Source organism: Cuculus canorus, chromosome 2 (assembly GCF_017976375.1).
Source record: "Cuculus canorus isolate bCucCan1 chromosome 2, bCucCan1.pri, whole genome shotgun sequence".
NCBI classification, from domain to species: Eukaryota; Metazoa; Chordata; class Aves; order Cuculiformes; family Cuculidae; genus Cuculus; species Cuculus canorus.
The window spans coordinates 145015709-145041650 of record NC_071402.1 but is presented as its reverse complement, the minus strand read 5'-3'; positions in this window follow the sequence as shown (position 1 = coordinate 145041650).

Sequence of the window (25942 nt, the reverse complement as noted above, 5' to 3'; positions counted from 1 at the left end):
AATTTGTAGGCATTCTCCACTCCCCCAGCATCCAGAACCAAGAAGATGAGACTGCTGTGTTGATTGTGGAAATGCATACATCCTGAGATAGGAGCTCAAAGTAGTGCCAAATGTCATTCTGAAACATGTTGATTTGGTGGAGGGGGCAACTGGTGTGACACCCGGCAGTGTTGTCTTCTGCCAGTGCAATGAAGGCAGGAGCCAGCTGGAAGTCAAGGGTCTGCAGGCTGTGCTGCTCCAGAAACTCACCCCGTAGCTGCAGAGCTACTAGCTGAACCTCCCAGACTTCTGAGACCCTGCAGCCGTTCCAGCTTGGGGTCATTGAGCAATAACACCTGACAGAGATGGCATTTCTTAAAAGCTAAAATGCAACTGCAGATGTTTTGAGACTGAAAAATAACCCAGTCAGTAAAGAGCAATAGGAAATGCCAACCTGCTTGGTCATTGCGTGTAACCATTTGTTTAAAGTTGTGATTGCTAAGAGGGCAGGATTACATTCCCAACATCTGTAATGCTTATAATGAAAGAATAGAAAAACACCATAAAAGCCCAGTTCTAGTCTCCAGCAAGGAGAGAAACAGTGAATATTTGAATTATTTTTGATTACTCCTCTAGAACAGCATGCACAGCCCTTATGGGCTGTCCAAGCTGCCATGTGGCTTGTTCAGGGGAGTTGTGAGTGTCTGAGCAGACATATGGTGAGGCGAGGAACCAGCCGGTGCAGGTTGACACAGACACTGCCAACTCACTTTCTGCCACTGCTGGGCAATTAGGCACATCAGGAACTCAGTGCTTTTTTTTTTTTGCTTTTTTTTTTTTATTTTTAATGGTCTCCATGTTTGTAAGTGAAAATACATAAAATGTCTGCAGGGCTCACACATGCTTTCCCTGCCATTGTCCTCATCTGTGTCCCTCCTCCCAGCAGTCACCAAAAAAATAAGACAAAAATAACACTGTTTGAGCTGAATGTTCCTCTGTGCAGCGGGATCATGCAATGCCCTCCGCAGTATTCAAGCCTTGCCTTGGGACTGCCTGTGGCTCATGGGCGAAGCAGCCGCACAAAGAGGGCTGCTGTATTGAACAAGTTCCTTTGGCACAATAAAAGTCTCTGCCATAAGAATAAAGCTTCTTTGTGCAGGGAGCAGAGCACTTCCAATGTGCACCAGTGGAAGGAATACCCCTGGAGACTGGGCAGCACCAGGCCTTTGCCATCGTCCTTTCCCAGCATAAGGCATCTTTCTCTCACGTTGACTTCTCACAACAAAACACATGGCAGCATTGATCTCAAAGAAACAAGTTACTGAAAGAGGTCTTCTCCTGAACCTGCCTTTCCGCCCAGGACAGAGAAGGACCTTAGCCGTGCTGTTGGGGGAGGGATCTCCGAGGGTGCACAGCTGAGATCCTGCTGCTGCATGGTCCTTTCTGAAAATGAAAGGGTGAGGAGGCTGGGGACTGCTGCTCCAACCCTCCAAGGATGCCAGGCATGGAAGGGACACAAGGGAGCTTGTGGCCCCTCCAGGGCCAGGGTTGCTGTTTACATGATGGCTGAAGACCTGGAAAACCCCAAACAAGTGCTTACACCTTGTGCAGAGATGCCTGTGCTTCAATGCTCTTCTGATGCTCGTCCAGACCCAGCTCGTGAGCTGAGAGAGCCCCTGCTGCTGCTCCTTCCAAAATGTAAAGCACACTTGTGAGGCCCGTACTCAAAACCACGTCTGAAAACAAACAGTGTCAACAGAATATCAAATCAGACATCAGCTACCTCTAAAACCACATGCAAGGCCTGAATTTAAGCTAAATCTGCCAAATGGGCATGGCAAAAGGGCTGATGTGACCACATTTCCTGTTGTCCCCGCGCCTGGGGCACTGCAGTGTCATGAAGAGGAGCATTCACCCCTGGCAGCACCAGCCAAGGGATGGAGCAGCCTCAGGCATCTCAGTGCAAACACTCCCATCATTGCCAGAGCTCTCCAGCCCCTCAGCTGCTTCCTGGAAGCATAGCAGGAGTGCCACGGGTTGTCTAAGTGCTCAAACGCTGAGCTGGGAAGGACACATTCCTCTCTGCTGTCATGAATATAGGGCATTTTACTGGCTCCTAAGCTGAGATATATACAGGAGTGGTCCCAGATGAGTGTGGTCTTCCAAGAAGCAGGAGCTGTTTGGTGGCTAATGGCAGGAGGTGCTGTGGGCACTTTGGCGTCTCGTTGAGCAGTGCAGAAAACCTTTTTGTCCAGGTCTATTAAAGCACGACCTGTAGTGGATAAGAGGACCTCTCACAGGGACTCAGGGGACACAGGTAGAGGATATTGTTCTGGATTTCAGGTTTTTCCTTGATTTGGGGAAGGGGTGCTGATGGTGGGAAAGCCGGGCTCTGACCTCCTGAGATCTCTCCCATTGACGCAGCATGAAACACAGCCTAGTCTCCTCTCCTGGCCTGTAGGAAAGGCTGCTGGCTCCCAGGTACCTCCAATGGCGACGGCCAGGGCTTTGTCTGTGTGCGATGGCTGCTCTGCACTGCCGGAATGCCTGGGGAATTTGTGCCTTAAAACCCACTCTTGCTCCAGAGCAACCAAGTGCTGGGACAAGAGGGACCAATTAGAGGGACCTATGCAGAGCAGGAGAGGCTGCAATGCTATTCACTTGCTGTCACTTCAAAAAGGTTTTCTTTTCTGTATGTTTAATATGCAAATATTTAATGGGGTGTATTAGAGCATAACAGCCATAACTCGAGACCTTTCAGTCAAGATTAAACAGGTGCCGAGGCTTTCTTTTCAAGGCTTTGCACAGCTGCGAGCCTGCCCTCCCTCGTACATGATTATGGGAAGCTGCTGGGGCTGTTTCCACATCCCTCCCCCACGATGCCTTGCCTGCTTCCTGCAAGGACCTTTTTTTGTCTTTCTGCAAGAGACTGTCCTCGCTGTTCAAAAGGAGCCGGAAAAAAGAATTGTGATTTATTAGCTCTGGCGTAGAGGGCAAGGTTTTGACCTCAGGTGTGAATCTGAGAAAAATATTATTTTCCTGACAGCCAGCCCTCTTGGAGTGAATTAAAACTGCTATTGTGAGGAAATGGATTAAAGCCATTTTAGCTTTTATGACAATAAGGCGGTTACTTTATAGAACATCTAGGATGTAGACTCACCCCAAGGTGCTTTATAATCATCGGTTTAAAGTGAGAGAATTTGCCTGCAGAGATGAATCAATGGGTGTGTTTTATGAAACATTAATGACTGCTTTTGTAGATGTAAATTTGGTGGTATGTGCCTGCATCTCTCTGTGCTGTCCTGCAGCTGCAACTTAAGCTCCTTTGCTTGTGAGGATCATAATCCAGGAGCGCAGTTTTGCTGGAGGAGCTTTACATCATCTTCTAATGTAAACAATATTGTAAGAGAGCCCGACAGCCCCACAGGATTTTCATTGAGCGATGATTGATGTGGAAAGGGATGGAACTGCAGTGATTCTGCATCAGTCACAGCTCTCGCTTGGCTCTAAAACTGACCCTGTTAGCACAGTCTGACTTGGATCATTTGTCTCAGAAGTACCAAGGGATTTTAAAACAGCTGTGGATTCAACCATTTCAAATGGGAACATATTTTTGGTTTGTGGTAAGAACAACATAAACCGTATGTGTTTCAGAACTCGGGCCTCAGCATTCCTGGCTTGTTTTGTCAGCGGGTCTTTGCTCTCCTCGGCAGCATTCGCTCATGCGTCTCTAAGGCAGCTTTTTTTTTGGTTTTGTTTTTCCATCAGGTCTTCCTCCCTTCTTTTTTCTTTCCTTCCTCAAAGAAATACAGAAAGAAAGAAAATGCATCACCTTTGCTTTTTACAGCTAGGCAAGGTTTAAGCTGTGGGAATACTCGGGCAAAGGAAGTATTTGGTTTTCAGTCTTTGTTGTATCCCCCATCAGATGTGTTGTCTCCTAAATGATGTTGACTGTACAAGTGCCCTCTGGTAAAAGCAAATAGCAGACAGTATGGCAGAGCCCTGTGCAGTAACTATGCACTGCCAGCCCTCTCTCTGTGCCCAGATGGGTATCCCATTTCACTAATGCAAAATTACTCTGATTTTATGCTCCTCTCCCCAGCCCTTTCCATCACTTCTCCCCTTCTCCTCCTGCAGGTTCCTGTCCTGCTGACATCTATTCCAAGCGATGATGAACCGAGCTTTGGACACCACAGTTTGCATTTCCTGAACCAGCTCGCAGCTTGTGTATTGAAAATACCAACACTAAAAGTCAACAGGGTGTAAAAGGTAACAGAGTCTCCCACCTTCAAACTAATGATGTTTTGCTGTGTGAACAAGAGTTGTGGATCTTAATTTGCTGGCTCCTTCCTCACTTGTACAATTTTCAGCCGCTGTTTAATGAAGCCCGCCTGGTTCCCATGATACGATGTTATGTTATCACAATGCTCATGTTAAAGGCCTTATATTTCGCCCCAGGCACCTGTGGCTGCTTAGCAAGGAGGAAAGTTCTAATACGCCAACTTGGATTCAGATTTTGCAGCAGGAAAAGCTTGGTTTTAGAAATGCTCTTCTGCCTTCCTTGTAGCTGAGCACAGCAGGGGTTGGGGAGCCAGTGGGCTGCTTGAGGTGCCTGCTGTCCGAGGCAGGCTCTGTGCTACTGCCAGTGGCTGGGGATTAATATCACAGAGAGAGTGAGAGCCGAGTTATTTCCGCAATCCGTTCACATAATGGATGCGAATGTCAAGATGCCACCATCTGAAGTATGAGCACCTCAGAACAAAACAAAAAATTACTGGCGGTGTCAGCTTTCAGGAATGCTTTTCAGAGGTGGTGGAAAGCTGCACACATAGCACCGACTTTCCTCAGCATCTTTCTTTCTTAATGAAGGTTGACCTCAGGCCCTATGCTCTTCCTCTACAGGCAGTCAAGCACGGATCTCTTATAAACTAAATCCTGCACACACCTCTTATAAACTAAATCCTGCACACACTTACGATGTGAGAAGCTTTTCAGCAGGCCATTTCTCAGACGGGTGCCCTGCTTGGGGTGGATTTACAGCTCCAGTACGTACCAACTGTGCCAAAGGGCTGCAGACAGACCAGAGCATCTACAAACCCTGTTTAAGGTTTTATCCCTCTCTTTGCTGCAGACTTCCCAGAATATGTGTCAGGCATCAGACATGGGCTGGTTTGTCAGTGTCCTTTGCAGTGCCCTCTCTGGATCTGGAGCTCCAGGACCAATGGAGATCCAGGACCAAACTGAAATGGAGACAAGTTTAGTGCTAACCAGGAGATGGCTATAATCACCCTGGTACAGGGCAGTGCTTGTGAGCTTCCTGGAGGGAGGTTTAAGTACCGTCCACATCACTACCATCAGCACCGTTGGTCAGAATAACTTACTTGGAATGTGAGCTCTGGTTACACTAGAAAGCCACCTACTCTCTAGCTGTTAAAGTACTTCTTTCTTGACCTTGGATGCCCAGTTAGCCTCAGCCCCCAGGGCCGTAGCACTGCTAATGTCATTAGTAGGAAATTTCAACTAGTTCTTTGCTACTGACTTTGCAGTGGGTCAGTATGTGGGAGAGGACTGCTTCCCGTTTGGAGGGATCTCAGCCCAAACCCTGTAAAGAGCTTTGTAATAGAACCATGGAGGGCAGAAAGGGAGTTTTCCCAAGAGTCCCTGTATTTGATGCTTAAACTGCACGGTGATTGATATCTTGGAAATGAAATAGCCTGGTTAATATATAAAAAGAACTACAAAAATAATCATTAGTGCCAGCCAAAAATGTTGTCAGTAGACAACCCTCAAAGCCTGGATATTGCTCCTTCCCTGCCCCAAGTCAGCTGCAATGAGGTCACCAATATCAAACATATTATGTGCAAAGAAAGTATTAGATCCTTGGATCAGACTCCTCCCATGGTCTGTCAGGGTACTTCAATGGCTGAACAGTATTTCTAGTCTCCTGCCCCATGTCACCAACTTTCCCATCATATAATGAAGTTCCATCTCTGGAAGAATGGGAGTGCTCTGGCATTCAGACCTGACTGACTGATTTGAATTTAGTTTATTCCATCAAGGCAATAACAAGTCCTGGGATCACAATCTCCTGGAATAATTTAGTAAGCCATGCGAGGTCACTATGCTTCTTACAAATATAACTTAGGCACAATTTACCTGGCAGTAACTTGACCTGGAAGAGAGTTTATCTTCTTAGCATGCCATGTCTGGGTAGCTCAACAATCTCTACATAAATTTGAGGGCTTTCTTTCTCCAGCTGGTTGTTATTATTCATAATCCCTTAATGCAAAAAGTATTCCTTCCAGAGGCCCCTTTCCTTGCCTTTCTTCTTTTTTTTTTTTTTTTTAAAGATTCATTGCACGTTGTTTTGTCCTATGATCTCAGGCCCATGCCCTTGCAGCCATTATGATTTGGTCATTGCAACCAAAGCCTTTTTATGTGTTAGATGCCTCTATTTCTAGATGTTATGTTATGTTATGTTATGTTATGTTATGTTATGTTATGATACACGATTTCCAGGAAACATTGATTAAAGGACCTATGTTGAAAATCTTTCCTTGTGGATGAACCCCGTAACATTGCTTAAAATCCCTTTTGTGGGGAGATGACAAGCAGAACAGGGGAATTACAGGATTACAGTAGAAATGGGGAAAAATTGCTTCAGGGATTCCCGAGGAAGGCCTGATCCTGGCCTCTCTTGGGGCATTTACTGTGCAGATCTAACATATCTGGTCGCATCCCTCTCTTAGTGTCTGACACTGGCAGTGGGTCAGTGTCTGCCCACACTCTGCAAGTGCAGTGCCCTTCTCTTTGTCTTGGGACACCCTCACTATCCCTTGCCTCCTCCTTAGGTGCCAGCAGGAACTAAGTAGCTCCTTATCACTGCCTCAGCCACCTGCCAGCTGCTTCCTTCTGATGTCTGTGGTGCTGCCCCTTCTCCCACACCTACTGTTACATTAACTGAAGAACCAGGGGATTTCTGCTGCCCTTTGAAACTCTGTCTGCTGAAGCATGAAACACCCCCTCAGTGTTTCCATGTTCTAGAAAGGGCAGTTTCACTTCCCTTTTGGGTTTTTGAAGTGGGGAGGGCAGCCCACTGCAGGCTCTGCTTCCTGCTCCTTTACCAGAAAAAGCCAGCACTGAAGAGCTGACCCATCCTTGTGGCCAAGTGCTGTGGGAAGACCTATGCTGCCTTCACTGCTTTACACGGAGCAAGGGAGAGACAAAGACCAGCTGGAAGCAAATCATGCCTCCAGAGTCTGCCCGTTGCTGGCAAGACCCACTGCGTAAACTGACTGACACATCCCATCTAGGTCACTGATGGTCCCACCAGCATGTGGCGGCTGCCCCCGTCTCTGCAATGGGACTCCCCTAGGGGAATCCTGGAGGCTTGGTCCATGGCCAGGGTGCATGCGGGCTGAGGCCAATCAAGGGATTGGGATGCTGGGAACACTGCTGGGGAAACACAGTCCCTGAGAGCTGGAGGACAGCAACTCCTTGGTGTCCAGGCTCACCTTTGCTGCTAGAATGGAGGGTCGGTGCCTTGACATGTCCAACACCAGCACTAGGCTTGAACAACCTGCACCAAAATTCAGTCATCCTACACGGCAAAGAGAAGCTTTCTGAAAATATTGCTGTTCATTTGGCAGAGAATAGTTGCCTTCAGTAACATATATTTCAATGCAAACATCCAGTTTGACACAGACATCATAGTTGTTGTCTGGGTCTATGTGGTTTCTTTGAACAATTTTTTATCTTTTCTGCTATGATTATCTGGACCCCAATCATTACCAGTGCCTCTTTCACATTATCGTTGTACCTCATTTTAGCTACATGACAAATAGCAGCAGCCTCAGAAATGCCAGTTTTAAAGAATGACTAAACCCTCACCCACACTTTTAAATTGGGACAGTTGAGAAAGAGCTTTTATGTAAGATGATGCAGAGCATTACAACCATCCCCATCAGGCTGGTTTTTTTCCTCCTCCTTTGCCTCAAGATGTTGCAGTTTTAGCTTGTATTCGCTTTTTTTCCAGCTCATGATTCCACTTCTGACTGGAAGGCAGAGACTCTAGGCAAGACTCTGCTCATGTCTGTAACATTAGAGCAAGGCTGTCAGGGAGCAGACGGCATGTGGCCAGGAAAGGTTAAGCTGGGACATTGTGATTCAGATAACTGGCTTCCCTATTTCTGGCTCTGCTTTGGGGTCCAGGTTCTGCCGTTCCTCATCTTGGAGGCTGGGGTGTGGGGCCACATCATCCTGCCGTGGCCAGCAGCCAGTGCTCAGGACAGTCTAGAAGTAGTATGTGAGTGATGTCAGGCATTGGCTATGGAAAACGAACCAGCAAGAGGACTGGGTTGGAAATACCCCAAGGAACAAACATTTTTAGTAGTCCCACTCCAGAATTTCCTGCTTCTCTGGTGGTAAGGAGTGCTCAGCCCCATGCAAGGGAGCTGCTTCATCCCATCTGGCTCCTCTTCCACTGCTTTTGCTTTTGCCGTGCATTTCTCAGACACTCTCTCAACAGACTGTCATCCCCAGCTCTTCCTTCTGCTGCTTAGTCAAGTGCCCATGCAGGATGTGTGGTGGAGGGGGGATATTCCTGGGGAATTTATCCAGGAGCCTTCAAAGTACACAGAACTGCGAAACTTCAGAAAAATTTTAATCTGCGTTTAGAAATTGTAGGGATTTTGTTATTGAAAGAGAGGTTTACTTGAAAATTCAGGGCTATGTCTCCTGTTGGGCTATTACTTATGATGAGTGTAATCACTTAAAGTGAATTTGACTTTTAAGTTATGGGGCAGTGTCATAGGAAAGGAGGATAATCTGATTCCTGTGAGAGAGTTGCCCACAGACATCTCAGAGAGAAGCTCTTCCTGCACAGCCTGCCGGTGACTGGTGTTCGAAGTAGAGGGAGAAAGCAGAAATAAAACTGCTGCTCACCAATCTGCACTGTACCAAGTGCTAAGAAAAAAAGATTGCTCGACACAAAACACTTCATTCTCATCTGCCATTGCAAATATTGCCAAAATATTTATCTAAGGCTGTTCTGGCACTGCAGAGATTATTGCTGGAGACAAAAAGGACTGGGATTAAAGGTACTCTCATTTGACGTTCAGTAGGTGGCTCTGGAAGGATCAGCTGCTGCTGCATTCCTCAAGGCCCATTGTAAAATCTTTAGTGGGGCAACAAACAGAGACAGTTCTGGGTTATGACCGTGGTTGCAAGCGGCCTCTCCCTGTTGCAGGCAGCGAGTCCATGGTGCAGGCAAAGTGTCAGGGAGTGTCAGGGAACATTTGCCTGAACTTCACAGCCTCTTTGGCCAAAACCCTCAGCCTATAGTTCGTGCTCGAAGACTACCCCAGCCCCTCTGTCTTTCCAGTCTCCTCTCTGTGCTGGTCTCACCCTGCTCCCAGCACAGACCTAACTCCTTTTATCCCCTCTTTCACAATTTCTCTATTTTCTGTCTCCTGTGCATCTCTCTCACTCTCTGTGCCCTGCCAGAGGTATCTTCCCCACAGCATCTCTCCCTTTTTTCTCCATCCCCTCTCCAAATTTCTGTGCCCCAGGGAAACAGCACTTGCTGGGGTTGTGTTGCTTCATGCCCTCCCCATCTGCTCTGCCCAACTTCTGTTGGTTCTTCCCTCTCACAGCTCCCTGTGACCTCTGCACTGAAGAACTGCCCCACTACTCTCTCCCTGTATCTGCATTTGCTTCAGGGAATCTTCCTGCTTCCTGGAGGCAGTATTAGACTCAAGAGGACCCAGGAAGTGGAGGTTTGGGTATCCCTCCTCTGTCAGCAGATAGGGAGAAGATTCTTAGCCTGACCTGCGAGAAGTCCTCCATTGCCTTCATCATGAACAAGTGCCCCAGCAGAAATGGTTTTCTCTCCTGACTGCTTCTCCCACCACTCTCCTCAGCTGTGCTCATTACCTGTGGTTTCTCATGTTCTTCCCCAACATGCCATCACCCACCGGATCCTTCCCCATCAACAACCTCCATGTACGGCTGTGAGGTTTGATGGTAGCAGCATCAGTTACACCTCCGCCTCTCAGCCACACTCGTGCTGTGCCACGTGTTCTCCGCCTCTGCCCAGTATTGCCCCATGCCTGATACACACATATTTACCTCCTGCTGTAGTTCTTCTACTCAGACCAGCCACTGATCAAGATGGCAGGATACTGCCAGGAAAACAGGGGAAAGAGCTTATCCTCAGTTCCCATCTGGCATTCTTTTTGCCAGGCTTTTCTTTCCTTTTTCCCCACCTTCCCTCACTCCACAGAATTTATGTGTTAACGTGCCCTGTTTCGATTTTTCAGTCCACTCTGAGAGGTACCGGCTCAGCCCTTTTCTCGAACTGGACTGACTTTATTTTCTCTGTAATCTTTGTTACCTTTTAGAAACCTTTCCAGCTCTCTCCAGTTCATGCTTTTCTGTCAGACTCAGCCTCTTAAAGGGCTACTCCTGTTTTTTTTTCCCTCCCTCTTGCATCTTACGCTCAAAGTGATACTAGGATTAGAAGAATCAGGGAAGCTTTTGCTTTTCAACCATGCTCTGGTTCTTACCAGATTTCAGTGACGCTGTAACAGATTAATCTATTGCTGGAGAAACTGAAGCACCCCACCTCTGTCCTGCCCTGCCCTTGGTGGTGACATGCTCTTGGACTCAGCTGGGTTTGATGTAATTATTCCTTCAAAATCTCTCTCTCTGGGCTTATTATTTATCCCGTGTGAGATTCACTCTTATCTTTTTATTTCTGACACTGACCACGTCTCTCCTGCCATGCCCTCTCCCTTACTCTTAGCAGCAGATTATTCCAGCAAAAATTATGTCTTTGTAAGTCTGTACCATCATGCTTCTTTTTCCAGTCAAAAGAAAACAAAAGTGAAATGAAACTGAATGGCATTGATTGTTTTCTTCTGCATATTTGTAACGTCATCCTGAAAAGCAGTTAAAAAAAAAATGTTACAGAAGAGCTTGTGGTGACTACGCAGTCATGCAATCAGCACCATGCTCATTCAATAATCTGTCTTAGGAAAGAAATTGCCATTATTTCAAGAAAATTTACCGAATACCCCAAAACACTAACCATCCTGACATCGAGATATTAGTTGGTCATTCCTTTTCAGTCACTCACTGCTATCTAACTTGGGTTATACACAACAAGTCCACACATGTGAACCCTTCCCTTCTTCAGAAATGATGGTTTGTCATACCATCCATGAAGAGACATTTATCTCCATCTAGGAGCTTTTCTCCTGTGATATTTGATGTTGGAAGTTTCAGTGGAACATCTAATCATCACTTGCATGAAATAAGGCAATTTTGTCCTGCCTCTACCTGCCAATGGAGTTATATGCTTAAGGAGAAAGATTGCCGCTTGTGTAGCTTTACACTTACCAGTGCAACTGAAGGTACAAACCTTATTGTCACCAGTACATGGACTCGATGCTTTTGGTTAGACTCTTGGAAAAAAGCACAAAAGCCTTAACTGAGTGAAAAGCTTTTTTGTTGCTGCTGTTTCAGATGTTGCCTGTCATTCACCTTACGCCGTTTCCCTGCACAGTGCAAGTCACGGACCAGCTGGGCATGCCCTGCTGTGCTGGCAGCACGGACACGGCTTTTTTAATTCATCCCTCACCAGCGTGGTGGTGAGGAGCCAGCTGAAGCTGTATCAGAAATCACAGCGATTTTATATGGCGTGACTCTGGAGGAGAAACACGTGCTGCAGCAAGTACAGGATCTAAAATAATAGACAATGGGTGAAATAAAAGCATGTCAGTGTGTGGACTGCTGAGCACACAGAACCAAATCCTGAGAGGCCTTAAGCCCTCACAAGCAACTCCTGTTATCTTCAAGAGAACTTCAGGTGCTCATCATGCTTCAGGATATGGCCACAGGGCTTTTACTTAATGCAAAGGTCTCCGCTGACTGGGTGAAGAGTGAAAGGTTTTTGAGCGAAGAAAAATTCTTTTCCTGAATTTGTGGAGCAGACAGTTTGGATTGAGATTTGTAACAGCAGTACCTCTTCCCCTGGAAATGGGTCCTGGTGCTGGGAATACATAGCTGCTTCTTGACTCCCTACAGCAAAACAGAGCATAAAACGGGGAACAAAAAGAGTCGCTGTTTGGAAGCAGCTCTTGCATGGCTCTCTGGAGAGAGGCAAATCTCTTAAAAAGCTCTAATAAACTTTGGGCTCCTGACTCTTCAACATACTGCATATTATACAAAACGAAACTTATATTTAGACAAACGAGACTTCTTTGTTTCCATGCAGCATGGTGGGATTTCCATACGACTCTTCCCAGGGAAGCAAAGCAATTGCTAATAAAACAGCTTTTCGGTACTCATGCATCCCTCAAAGGGCAAATGTGTACCATGAGACTGTCTTAATATTATTGTTATTATTTAAAGACATTGAACAGAAGTGCACTAACTTGGAGTATTATTTTCAGTAGTTCCAACAATGTCTGTAGCACACCTGCTCTTCATGGTCATTTCAAGCCAGCTCCTACTCTGTTGTTCTTGGCTCTGTACCAAGAGCCAGCAAAGCAAAAAGTTTTTCACTTAAGCCCAAAATTACTGTTCTTCTGTCATCTTCCCCGTAATGTATTACTTCACTACGTCCTTTGACCTCTTGCATTTCTTTGTAGAGAGATATAATTAATTGTGAACCACAGCTTAGCTTTGTGGGTTCAAAATAGTTCCACGTGTTTACTCAAAACATTAACTTTTTTCTTTCTTTTTTAATTTCCAGGCAGAAAAGGTGATGACGGTTAAACAAAACATCGCTCCTTCCAAGAACTTCAAACCCCAGCAGGTCTGGAAGGAGATGATGGGAGCCTGGAGGGTGGGAGCGGCAGACAACGGAGTTTCTCAGCCAGACCCCAGCAGCCAGAGCTGTGCCTGGGGGGGCTCAGGAACAGGAAGGAAAGAGGCATATTGCTTCTGCACAAACAGCATCAGCATCAGAGAAATAACAAGGAAACTAGAAAAAGCACAAAACAAACTATGGTCACCTAGTACATAACTACCTAGGCTCTCAAAGGGGCATGGGCACAATGCTGCAGCCCTGCAAGAAGTTCTTAATATGTATGATGGACAATGTGGTCTGAAATTTCACTGAGAATGCCATGGGGGACAAGCCATGGCGTGCAGTGCCAGGCAGCCCAGGAGTGCATTGTTCCAGTGTACGGCAGCAGCAAACCTTTCACCTGGAGTTCAGTGCACAGCCTTTTCCTTCTGACTCCAGAAGGCTGTGAACAGGAGACCTGAGACCAAGCTTGCAATACAATAACATTAAATCCATACTGTAGACTTAGACTGTAAATGTCATCATGAATTTCTGTGCTGGCCTGGGGAGATGGCAGCTGAGAGCATGGGCAGCTCGGCCTGGAATAAAGCTGCTGTATCTAAGATGCTGTTTTTCGTTCTCTGAGCACCGCAAGTGTGCAGCTGGTGGTGGATCCCTGCACATCTTTCTGTGTTTTGAAGGAATATAATGAGCTACTGTTGCCAACAGCAATGTCATCGCTTACCTTTCTTGTGTGGGCTCCCTCGTGGAGAGAGCTCATCTAAAGCAGTAACATGTCCTAGGAATCCAGGCAAACACCAATGTTTTTGCTTTTCACAGTCATCTACCCCTTTCCTTATTCGCACATTATATTGTGAGGATTTGTCATACAAATGACAACAAAACTCATCACTGGAAGAAGGTCTTATTTACTCATCACACTGATAGCAGTAGCAACCCTCCTAGTACTGAAGGAATGCTGCTCCATTTGTGGATTAGTCAGAGGACCCACGATGTCTCTAGAAGTCCTGTTGGATCCAGTTAAACCACTTTCTCATTCTCTTTCTGCTGCAGATTTTTTCTTCTGTTGCAGGACGCGCTCACAGCTGATCTGAGGGCAGCTGCTGCAAAACCAATATGTGGGTGCTGTTAATCCAACAGGATGTTTTTTAAGAAATGGAGGAGGAAGGGAAGGTGCATATAGATACAGGAATAAACACCACCCCTCCTCATAAAACTGCAGCATGTTTCTGTTTCTCTGGCATCCAGAGCCATCCAGCACCATAAGTAACCGGAAAGTGATCTCTTCAGCAATAATGAGGTGCACTTGGGGTTTCATTTTCAAAGGATGTGAGGTTTCCAGTCCTTACAAACTTAACAGTAGTCCCACAGCTGGTGCTCCACACAAACCCTTGATAGCCCTTTGCAAGTCCAGTCAGAACCTTTGAAGTCAATGACAATATGGCCACAGTAAGAACTCTAAAGAGCTATGCTGGCTCTTATGTTGCTGAAAGACCATTTCATACCACTTAGGTTCTTTGAACTAACAGCACTCCCCAGGCTTATAGCACCCGACACATCTACTGTCAAACTTATTTTCTTCTTTCTACTGCTTTTCCAAGCAAGCTTTCCTGTCTATTACTTGATCTTTTTAATTGCTTTTAATAAAAAAAAAACCACTCCTGGTTCTGTAATAAACTCAATGTCTAACTTTGCAGGAATGTGATACAAACAGCCCTGCTGGGATGCAGCAACAAGTCTCTGGAGATTTGTGTTTGTACATCCTCTTACTTTAATTCCCTTTCCACAATGCAGTCCTGAAAACAATCTCACATGGAAACTAGCAGGAAACAGATCTAGATTTCATATCAAGAAAAGCATGAGTCTAGTTGGAAAACAGTCTGTGTGTTGTTTTTATAAAAATCAGCATTCCATTGTCGTATTGAGAGGATTAAGTAATGTCCCAACAAAGTTTGCAAAAAATCTGGTACAGAGTGGACAAAGGCAGCAGCCAAATGCTGTTGTAAAAGCTGAAGCTGGCATTTAACACCATGCCTCAGCTAAGCAAACATGAAACTTCACAGCACAACTCTAATCCAATCATGATACGTTTGACAGCTGGATGCCAGAAAGTTCTCTGCATCTTCCTGAATGGGCACGATGAATACCAAAACGTCAGGGTGAGGCCCTGCCCAGGCCTGGCACAGTGATCTCAGCCTTGAGTCTGTGGCACCAACTGAATGCTCAATGTTAACGTATGATGAGGATGGGCTGTCCTATGGTAGACTGCACGCCCAACGGTGATCTTAACCCTGACCATTTTCTATGCACATAATGAGAAGTAGAGTGCTCAGTTCTGGGTACTGGACTAAATCCCACTGCTTGTCAGCTGCTGCTTATCACCCACCATACTGTCCCAGCAACCTGAATGGCAAACCCAGTACCGAACTGAATTAGAAGGTCTTTCACATCTGGTCCTTAAGAGGGGTGGAACAAAAACTAGTTCTGGAGTAACTTGTTGTAGCCAGGGACTAGGAGGCAATGAACCATCTGTACCTTATTTTGAACCTGAGAATTGTCCACTAAACATCCAAACAATTATGATATTTAATAAGGAAGGGAAACCAATAGTAATTTCTGTAAGGCGTTATGACCCTTTGGGACAACTAATTCTCCCTGCCTCTCAAGCACAACTCCATACAGCCAGCGCAGATTGGCCACTCTTATAGTACCCAAATAAGATAAATGTTTGTCTTGTCCACAAGTCTTTCCCATAGGAAGACAAAGTTCGATTCAAATAGACCCAGAAAAGCCCAAAGGAACAGAAAACAAATAGATGACAGTAAAATTCACTTAAGAGGGAAATGTCAAATGCAAAAATACCCAACAAACAAATCCAGTCTGCAGCCCTCACAACAGCCACCTGTGAGGCTGCAGCGTGCAGAGAAGGACCCACAGAATTTTGCATGTCTAGAGAAGAGCAATAAAGCTGGTGAAGGGGCTGGACAACAAGTGTTATAAGAAGCCGTTGAGGGAACTTGGGGTGTTTAGCCTGGAGAAGAGGAGGCTGAGGGGAGACCTTATTGTTCTCTACAACTACCTGAAAGGAGGTTGTTGAGAGGTGGGTGCTGGCCTCTTCCCCCAGGTGACAGGTGATAGGACAAGGGGGAATGGCCTCAAGCTGTGCCAGGGCAGGTTCAGACTGGACAAAAACTTCTTCACTGAAAGGATTATCAAGCATTGAAACAGGCTGTCCAGGGAGGTGATTGAGTCACCATCCCTGGAGGTATTTAAAAGACAGGTAGATGAAGTGCTTAGGGATATGATTTGGTAGTGGGTAAATATGGTTGGACTTGATGATCTTGAAGGTCTTTTCCAACCTAGTGATTCTATGATTCTATGACTTTAGAGATCCAGTAACTGTGGGGGCCCTTGATATTGTCTCCGTCTAGTACAAGAAAAGACAAATGTCATCCTGGGACACAATTGAAAGAATGTTTTATGTAAGACACAGAAGAAATTATTGTGCTCTACTTGGCACCGGTGCAGTCTCAGCTGGAGTTTAGGATCTGTTCTCAGCACCATACTTTAAGGAAAATGGAAGTCAAGGTCCAAAGCAGCTTATATGAAATACAAAGAATTTAGAGGATACAGCCTGAGATAAAGGGCTGATGGAGTAGCTGTCTTCTGTGTGGAAAGATGAGGGAAACCTAATAACGCTTAACTGAGGCAGAAACCTGACTTCTTTCTGTCCCTCATAAACTCATGATGTGAAGTGTGATGTCTTCCACTCTCTGCTTTCATTTGGTGGGCTGGGTACAGCAGGACTGCTTTTGCAGTGCAAATTTAGACCACCTGTTAGAGCATTTTCAGACCTTTAATATGTCCTTAGAGGAAACAGACCTTCCTCAGATCAAAGTCTCTCAAGATTCCCTTCAGGATCAGTCATTGTGGCCAGCATTCATCACAACCAACTGCTTCTGAACACATCAAGTTGTCTGGAGATTGCATGGTTTAGTCCTACAATGCTGCAATTAAACTGAGACAAGCTCTGGGACTTGACAGTTCTTACTGCTCAGCATCAGTCTAGCCTGTGGCTTTTTGCTCTATGATTTTATTAAATCACTTTAAACAGTGGTATCCAGTGCACTCGTGAAGAATTACACCATGCTGCAGTGACACTATCAGGCAGAAGATGGGCTTTCTATCCATCTACATGCTACCAAACTGACGCCTGGAACATCCACAAGCATAAGTTGTCCAAGGACCAACTGCAATGCGATGCTCAGTGGGGCTAGCAGCAGGCTGCACGTGTGAAATCCAAGGAAGGCAGCAGGAAAATGGAAATGGCTGGGGTAGGGGCTATTTCGCCGGCACATTACTACAGAAATACAACCCTGCAGGCACTGCCTTCTCTTCCTTCACTGGAGCCACTATTCCTAAACGCTCTGCTTAGCCAGGGTGTGGAGCTGGCACAGACCTGCATTAACCCCAGATCCTGTTTCTGGGCCACACTGACCAAAAGGGCAATCATGCATACTTCCTTCCACGTTTATGCAAATAGCATCCACCCCATACGTATTTCCACTGTATTTGAGGCCTTCTATAGTCTTGGCAGAAGTGGATGGATTTTGACCAGAATACACAATTTAGTGCTAATTATCTCTTCCTGTTGGGCTTTAGAGCACAGAGCTTTCAGTTCAAGAACAACAACTACAACAGCTAATGGATTCCTCTGTGACCAGGAAGCAAACCCTTTGCAGAGCACAGATGATCCTGCCCCAGCACAGGTCCTAGAGAAAGCCCAGCTTCAAACAATAGGAGGATAGAATTCATTAACTCCTCAAGGAAGGAGAGAGCTTCACCAGTATCGTAATTTTCTTCCACTGGTGCTGCTGAGCATCTCACCTGTCTCAAGGCACAGGGAATCATCTTGTAAAAGCAAGAGAAGCAAACTCCCCTTATCAGATGAGTGAGAGGCTGTAGAAGATCAAAGGAAGGAGTAATGGGGGCTGAGATTTGTTGCCTTCCATGTCACATACAGTAAAAGTCCATATTTCCTGTTCTGATTTGGGTTGAGTCAATAGGACGTGGATTAAATCGTTGCTTTCTGAACGTCACTTCTTATGAGGGTTGATCCCATATTTAGGATGTCCTGTGGGCCTCTGTGGGTTTCACTGACAGACCATTTACTTTTCGTTGATACATCCTGAGGTGAGAAAGAACTTTGCACCCCTCTGCTGGCAATTCAGCCACAGGTAATAGATCAACACCATATGGGAGTCATACTTTGAGCCAATAATAATTTAATTCTCCTGCACTGGCACTTGAATATCCAGCAATAAATGTTGCAGAGCTTTCCTCTGCACAGATAATTTAGGAGCTTTATAGACCTACATGTGGTGATCATTTGATTCTAGTGCTGACATGTTACCTGAAGGAGAGTCCGAAGTACCTCCTAGGGTAGTGAGTATTTTGGCTGGTGGTGACCACATCTGAGCTTCTCTCTCAAATGCAGTCTTTCAGGTGTAGATGCTCACCTACTTGAATATCCTTACAAGTGTAAGAAATAAAATACTGAAATATAGAGCAGATGCTTCAGTACCTTGGACTGTATCCATTATTGACACAGGACCAACATTACACCCTTCTCAAACACACTTTCTCACCTGCTCATATGGTGCACAGATGTAGGCTGCTGGCAGTGATCTCCTCGGGAATGCGGGCAACTTCCAGATTTTCAGGTACCCTTGGTCTCCATTTCTCATGCAAGACTCTGGATATTTTATTATCATTTGGGTCTCTCTATTTATCACACTGAAATATCCTCATTATCACTGTATTTTGATTCCATCTTTAAAGCAGTGCAAGGGAAACACTGCTCAATGAATGCGGTGACACTCGGCAATGGATGAGAGGGATGATATTCAGCTCCAGCAGCATTACTATACGCCACCGAGATAATGGTATGACCCAACAACCAAACTGCAACGCTCTTCACAGTGTGGAATCACAGTTACCAGCACCAAAAAAACAAAAGGCTGTAGGCAGTGAGAATCCTTCTTCCTGACTCAGTTGAGGAAACAGCTGTACAAAGCCTGAGACTCCTCTGCCAAGACGATCGCGAGCATCCTCCATCATGTTCAGATGTAGTTTCCTTTCTCTAGAACAACTTGTCCAGCCGTGGCTCAGTGGGTAATGCGAGAGGGAAAAAAGAGAAATACCAGATTGATTCCAGGGAATATTTTCCTCTGTGAAATGAAGGTAAATATTTCTGCTGTTTTGTGACTGATGGTTTTACTGTGAGGTATTGCACAACAGGCGTCATTAATGATGAAGAATGACTGCCTCCAGTTTTATCTGGCTGTAATTTTTCCCCTTAGCTCATTGTGTATTGGAGAAGGTTTGTTATGAAGAACAAAAGCCTTTCAGGGCTGCAGTCTACTTGTGTATGAACCCTTCTTGCCTGACCACAGTAATAAGCATGTGGAGTACATACTGAAGTCATTCTTCATAATGTTTTGTCTCATAACATTTGAAATTGAAGTAAGCTTTTTACTTTCACAAATAACTATTGAGCTAATTGCATTAATAAGCATAAATCACAACTGTATATTTTGGCAAATAACAGGAAAAATGTACTCTTCCTATCCCACATGTGGAAAGCTCTGGTTTCCAGCACGAGCAGGTCTGTGGGGGACAAGTGTGGGCAGCTGTTGCAGAGAAATTCAAAGCAACTGTGTTAGGTCCCACAGCGTTGGCTCAGTGTTGGGGCAGGTTCTGTTTAATGTCTTTATCAATGACCTGGATGAAGGGAGCAAGTGCTCCCTCAGTAAGTCTGCAGACGATACCAAGATGGGTGGAGTGTGAACCCACCTTAAGGTAGGAAGGCTCTACAGAGGAACATAGATAGGTTGGATTGATTGACCCAGGTAAATTGTATGAGGTTTAACAAGGCCTAATGCTGGTCTTGCACTTGGTCACAAAAACCCCATGCAATGCCACAAGGGGAGGAGTGGCTCGAAATCTGCCTAGTGGAAAATGGCCTGAGAGTGCTGGTCAACAACCGGGTGAATATGAGCCAGAAATGTGTATGTGTGGCCAACAGCATCCTGGCTTGTATCAGAAATAGTGTGGCCAGCAGGAGTAGGGAAATGATTGTGCCTCTGTACTCGACACTGTGTTCAGTTTTGGGTCCCTCAGAACAAGAATGACACTGAGGTGCTGCACTGTCGTCCAGAGAAGGGCAGTGAAGCTGGTGAATTGTCTGGAGCAAAGTATTATGAGGAGCAGCTGAGGTAACTAGGATTGTTTAGTCTGGAGAAGAGAAGGATGAGGAGAGATGTTATTGCTTTTTACAACAGGTTGGGCTCGATCATCCTTTTAAAGGCCTTTTCCAACCTAAATGGTTCTATGATTCTAACTCGACACCTCATTACCAAGTCCCTGGGAGCCCCAGCCTTAAGCCTGCAGAGACCCACCTCTCCCATCTGTCTGCCTAGTTGACCTGTCCCTACTTTTTATGCATTTTTAGCAGAGTTTGCCATGTTTCTTTTTTTGTCCAAACAGTCTCTACCTTAGTGCTGCTGCAAGAGACAAGAGATACTTGACCTCAGCAAACCTGCTGCCCTCCTTAATCAGTAGGAAAGGAAGGAGCTGTGGCAAATCCTACAATTGAGAGGAAAGCATTGATTTGCCTATTCTGACATAATACTGAGGATGTTCCAACACCACCTTCCCCATCCATGTCCTCAAGGGCCCAATGCCCAAGGTGTGCTACAACCATAACAGAATAGTATTGCCCATGTGGCATGTAATGTGTTGCAGCAAAAGTGCAGGGAAACCATGGCCTATATTCCCTTCAGATGAGGCTTGGGATTCAAGCAGGAAGTACAGGACAGCCCATATTGCACAGGACATCTGACAACTGAACGCCAGGCGACCTCTGTACTGCAGGCAATGCTCCAACCCCAGCTGCATGGCTATGGCTTTGCTCTCCGATAGCTCCTTCACTTCACTGGCTGGGCATTACTGAAATTCAATCGCACAGCATGCCTGTGGACAATGATTTATGCTTATCTTTCCTCAAAAGATAGAGAAACTGGAGCAGAGACAGGGATTTTTTTTCCCACTGCAGAGACATTTCTATTGTTTTCATCCTTGAATCTGACATTCGTGATCTGGGATTTCTGCCTCCACCCCACCTATCCCTGCACTAGTGTAGGATGCAGGCACCTGGCTGTCCTCTGCAGGCAGCTCTGCCACCCAGCTTTGACAGAAAGGGATAATGTAAGGTAAGAAGACTCCTTCAGATCCCTACAAAAAATACATTGGATTTTTTATTCAGCAGTGCAGTGCACCACTCATCTGGGGCAGGGGGAATGAAGCTGATATTTGGGAATTTTTTGGAAGCTTTGCTGACCGTTGGCCGTATAGCTGTAAAAACATCCATGTGGGGCCAGGTCTGAAAACACTGCACGGCCACCCTCTTCACTGGAAAGATTTCATACTGTGACAGGGTGAAAATTAGTGAGGCAATGGGCTTTGATGCGTTTATTTTTCATTGTCACGGCTGGTATAAACAGCTGGTTCATGTATTTGCTGCCATTTGCACACTCTCCTGCATTGAAAACTTGTTGGATGGCCGAGCCCAGAGAGTGGTGGTAAAACAGGAGGAAAACATCCTCAGCAAAAGGAAATGCAGCACCCCAGCCCTGCTCCGAAATAGCCGGTGTCCACTGGGGTCCATTTCTCAGTCACTGAGATGATGATAGGTGGATTAAAAAGGATACTGTGTTCCTCCTCCTGACATAAATAATTTAACCTTTTAGACATAAGCAGAAGTGGGGTTTGAAGGGGTGAAGTGGGCCCTGCCCAGCACAGGTCCAGGAAAACACAGGGAGAAACCTGTATTTTAGAGCATGAGTGGACAGAAGGACCCAAGTGTATCCATGAGCCAAGGCAATGCCAGCTGATTTACATCATGTTTTGGTGCACCCAATTTTCCCTTTGCACTGTGTAGCTTCCCAACAGAGATCCTTGGACTTTATTCTAAGGTCAGGTCCTCAAGTCCTTTCTTATGTCTAGCCTGTAGTCTTGAAGCAATGATACCCTGATGCCAGTGGCTCATTTGTAAGCAAGGGAAAACCCAACCCATTCTGATTTTGAATATGCTAAATGATTAATAGAGCTAATTGTGGCCTCTGCTGTTGTAACAGCTTGGAAATGAAAAAGAGATATTGATGCAAGAGGGCAAAGGACATTTTCTAGCTCTGGCGATAATTCAGCAGCCTGCACTAAAGCAACCCTGTGTAGAGAAGGTGCCGTGCTGCCAGCAGCCTGCTCCTGCTGAGGTTTTGCTCGCCTTTGTCATCTACTTCAGTTTTTGGTCATCTCTCTTGGCTTCATTCTGGTACCTACCAGAACATACAGAAACCTTGTGATGGATAAAGCAAATCGGAAGAGTAAAATACCTATAATCTAGACTCTACTTGTTATTCTTACCAAAAGCAGTGGTATGCGGAGCACAGACATAGGAGCAGGAGAGCGTGGAAGTACTATTTTAAGTCAACCAGCACACGAGGTTGTTCTTAGCTCAACAAAGTGATCTGCTTGTATTATAAAATAAATGAAGTTTTAGCAATAGCTGGAAGTCTATGCAGCCACGTATACCGGGAACAAAGAAGTGTGTTTACACAGCCCTGGTTACACTGCCTTTCAGGGTAACAAACATCAGTGCGTACTAAGAGCAGAGCAAACCCAGTAGTCTGGTTTTAAGTGTGAGCTGTTATTGCTACAGACTGTGATGAGAGACTCTTTCCTAAATTATTTCCTACCATTGATATTGGGGCACAAGTCTTGGCCCAATAAACTCTGTGCAGGTTGTCACTCTACAGTAAACCAGCTTTAAATTCAAGTGGAGAAGATTCCAGAAGGGCATTAAGAAGATGACGGGTATCATCAGTAAGCATAAAATATCTTCAAAAAGCCTTTCAGTTAGATCCACTACCAGGACCAAACTGCTCCACCCAAGCTAATTCTTGCTTTCAGCAGCTGTACACAAAACTGCAGCCCTCAGAAGCATCGGTCAGGCGCTGCTGTTCTCTGGAGGCGGGGATGCCCTGGGCAGCTCAGGCTGTAGCTAAGCACATGCTCAGTTCCTGCTTTACACCAGTGGAAAAGGAACACCCTCATGTCCCAACTTTCCATCTTTTCCTCCAAAAGCAAAAGCTTTTCTATTACTCAGTGAACTTAAACAGCTAAAAAATGACTGTTTACTTGTTACCTGGATTGGGTCTGTGTCAGCCTGGGAAAAGGCAGAGGATGAGAGGAGGCTGGATTCTCCTTTCCAGCAGCAGCAGCACTTGCTAACACTGACTGCAACTGTTAATCACGGGCTCAGTGTTTGGAAATACAGTTCTCTGGAGGTTTAAACATCTGCTTTCGGGCATTCCCAAAAGTCAACTCACATCAACATACTTACTAATCCATCAGAGCTCACAGACCAGGTCTTCCTTCACCTGTATCGCTTGGGGACCATGGTTAAAAGGCTTAAACCCTCTTAAACCATTTGGATTGAATGTCACACTGGGTGGAATAACAGCGCAATCCATGATTACATCAATGTTACAGTGCTCATGACGGATAGATGAAACTTCTGCTTAGTTTTTCCATTTACACGAGGAGGCTCAAAGGCAGCACATTGTACTCTGGCCCTTCTGGAAGACAAACACCCTATTATTGGGTTAGTTCTGTTTTGCATGACAGAATTTTTTATGAGGCTGTAGAGCGAACATACAAACATCATTCTTAGCCTGTGGTGGAGATGAGGGTGTCAGTCCTGTTGGCAATGTCCCATGTGAATAACAGCCAGACACTGTAGTTAGTATCATCATTCAAGTCTCCTTTTTAAAGAGAGTGCAAGAGTCAACTACTAATTAGAAATCCATACCTGCTTGTGTATTTTCTCTTTTCTCTTCTGTCCTCTCAAATAACAACACTAACGAGAGAGCAACTGAACTAATGAAACGCTCTATCACCTTTCCTGCCTTTCTCAGCTGGACAAGCAGTGGCACATGCTGAGGGTGGTTCAGAAATGTACTTACAGTAAGAAGGGATTGAATAATACCTGCCTTTGCCTAGCAAGGACATTAGTTTGTTCCTGTGCTCTGGGCAGCCAATTTTGACAATCCGTGCAAGGACTTCACATCTTTGACATGTGAAGTCAAAGACACACCACCTCTTCTGTCAAAGCTGGACAGGAATAGTCATCAGGTCGAGATGTAATGTAAAATGAAAGAAGGGAACATGCAGCCCAGGCTCAGAAATGCCATTGCTTAGGAGACCAAAGCCAAAACCAAGATTGGTGATTACAAGGTATTTATAGCAAGGGAATGGTGTTCTGCAAGGATATTTAATTTATTGATGCCATTTTTTGACTGAGAAATACATCAATATCCAAAATCCAGAGCACTTCAGAGGTTATACACCAGCATTCTTCCACCCCTTACCACTGCCAGTTATACAGCGGAACATCTCTGTGTGCTGCATGACACTGATGGTAACACGCATTTTTTTAGGGGAGAAAAGGTTCTGCTGAGTTGGGCCCTACATGCACTCAGCAAACTCCACATCAGGTAACACCACATGTCTAGATATCTAAGTAGAAAGGTGAGCAAAATGCACCTCAGAAGCTACGAGAGACTATTCATCTAGTAGGATTACAGGAAAAGCTCATTTGTGAAATAACAAAGGTATTAATCATAAGAAATCCCACAGAAGCCTAAAATTTGTGTTTAGAAGGAAGTGTAGGACTAGACTGTGGTGGATGAGGTGCGATGGTCTGGTTGACTGCATCAGCCAGTCCTACTGTGACAACGAAGCCAGGCTGCTGTTTTGGCATTTTCAAGTGCTTGTTTTTCCAGCAGTAGAGGCAGCCACTGAAGCACAGCTGCAACGTGAGTTTAATCTTGTTTACCTAAGGCAGTCCCAAGGGGTGCACATGTGTTTGGGTGTATTGGGCCTACAGAGCAAAACTGAGAGCAGCTGAGTAGGAACTAGGTTGCAGGAGGAGCAAAGGATGGACCTAGACAGCATTTTTCAACACATAATTAAAAAAAATGAGGAACAAATGGTCTTTGATATATACATGGTTCTGTTAAGAAAATATTTGCATTTTTTGGCATTAGGCTCTCGTTATTTTCAAGTAGGTTTAGACACAGTGAGCTGAACAGGTTCACACTTCCCTGAACCAAACACATTTCCATTATCAGAGAAGGAGCAGGGCAGTTTCACCCTTCTTAAACAGAGATGGTAGGTACACAGTTAGGAACTAGATGGAATGCTCTTAATAATTCCTGCTTTACTGTAGGTTTACTTTTTCTTTTCCTTAACATTAAAAGCCATCAGAATATTCTAATCGCAAAGGAGAAAACCTGCACTGGTTTAACTTACATGAGTAATCATGGGGTGAGCAATTTCTGTGAAGAAGGATTATTCACACATGGAACAATTTGCTGCACTAGGGTGGTTTTTCCCTTCCACTTCTCTCTGCCGGGGTTACAGCTGGAGCCCCACTGGGGAGCCATAAGGACCCAGACAACACATCCCTGATGGGTGGTCTTCACAAAATCCCCTACAAGGAACAAGATGATATATTGGGCCAGTAGGAGCTGCGGAGAAGCAGCAAAGCTTTTGTTCTTTCCCCTCTGTAAGAGCCACCAGCAGCACCTGAACTCTCTCCAGCCTGACAGCCCACTCACCACTTTGTTTGTAGAAGCAATCCCAAAGCATCAGCCCATGCAGGGAGCAACAGCACACAAACATTACTGGTTTCTAGAAACAGTCCGGAAAGCAAATTGCTAGTGGCAACCGATCACCTAGCCAAATGTTCCACCAGCCCTTTTTTGGCACCTACTGGCTCTGAATAAGATGTTCTTATTGTATACAAAGTCTGAGCCTTTGCTGCTTGTGCTGAAGAACTGCCCTTTTGACTGCAGTGAAAGGGACTAAGCCTGTCAAATGGTGTAGCTTCTAAAGGGTGAGCTCCACCGTACCACTGAGAATCACTGAAACACTCTATTTTACGTATTCCTTCAAAACAAACTGCATGCAAGTAAAAGGCAGACGACTTGGTCATGTTAGACAATTCAGTTCCATTCCCAGCTCTGC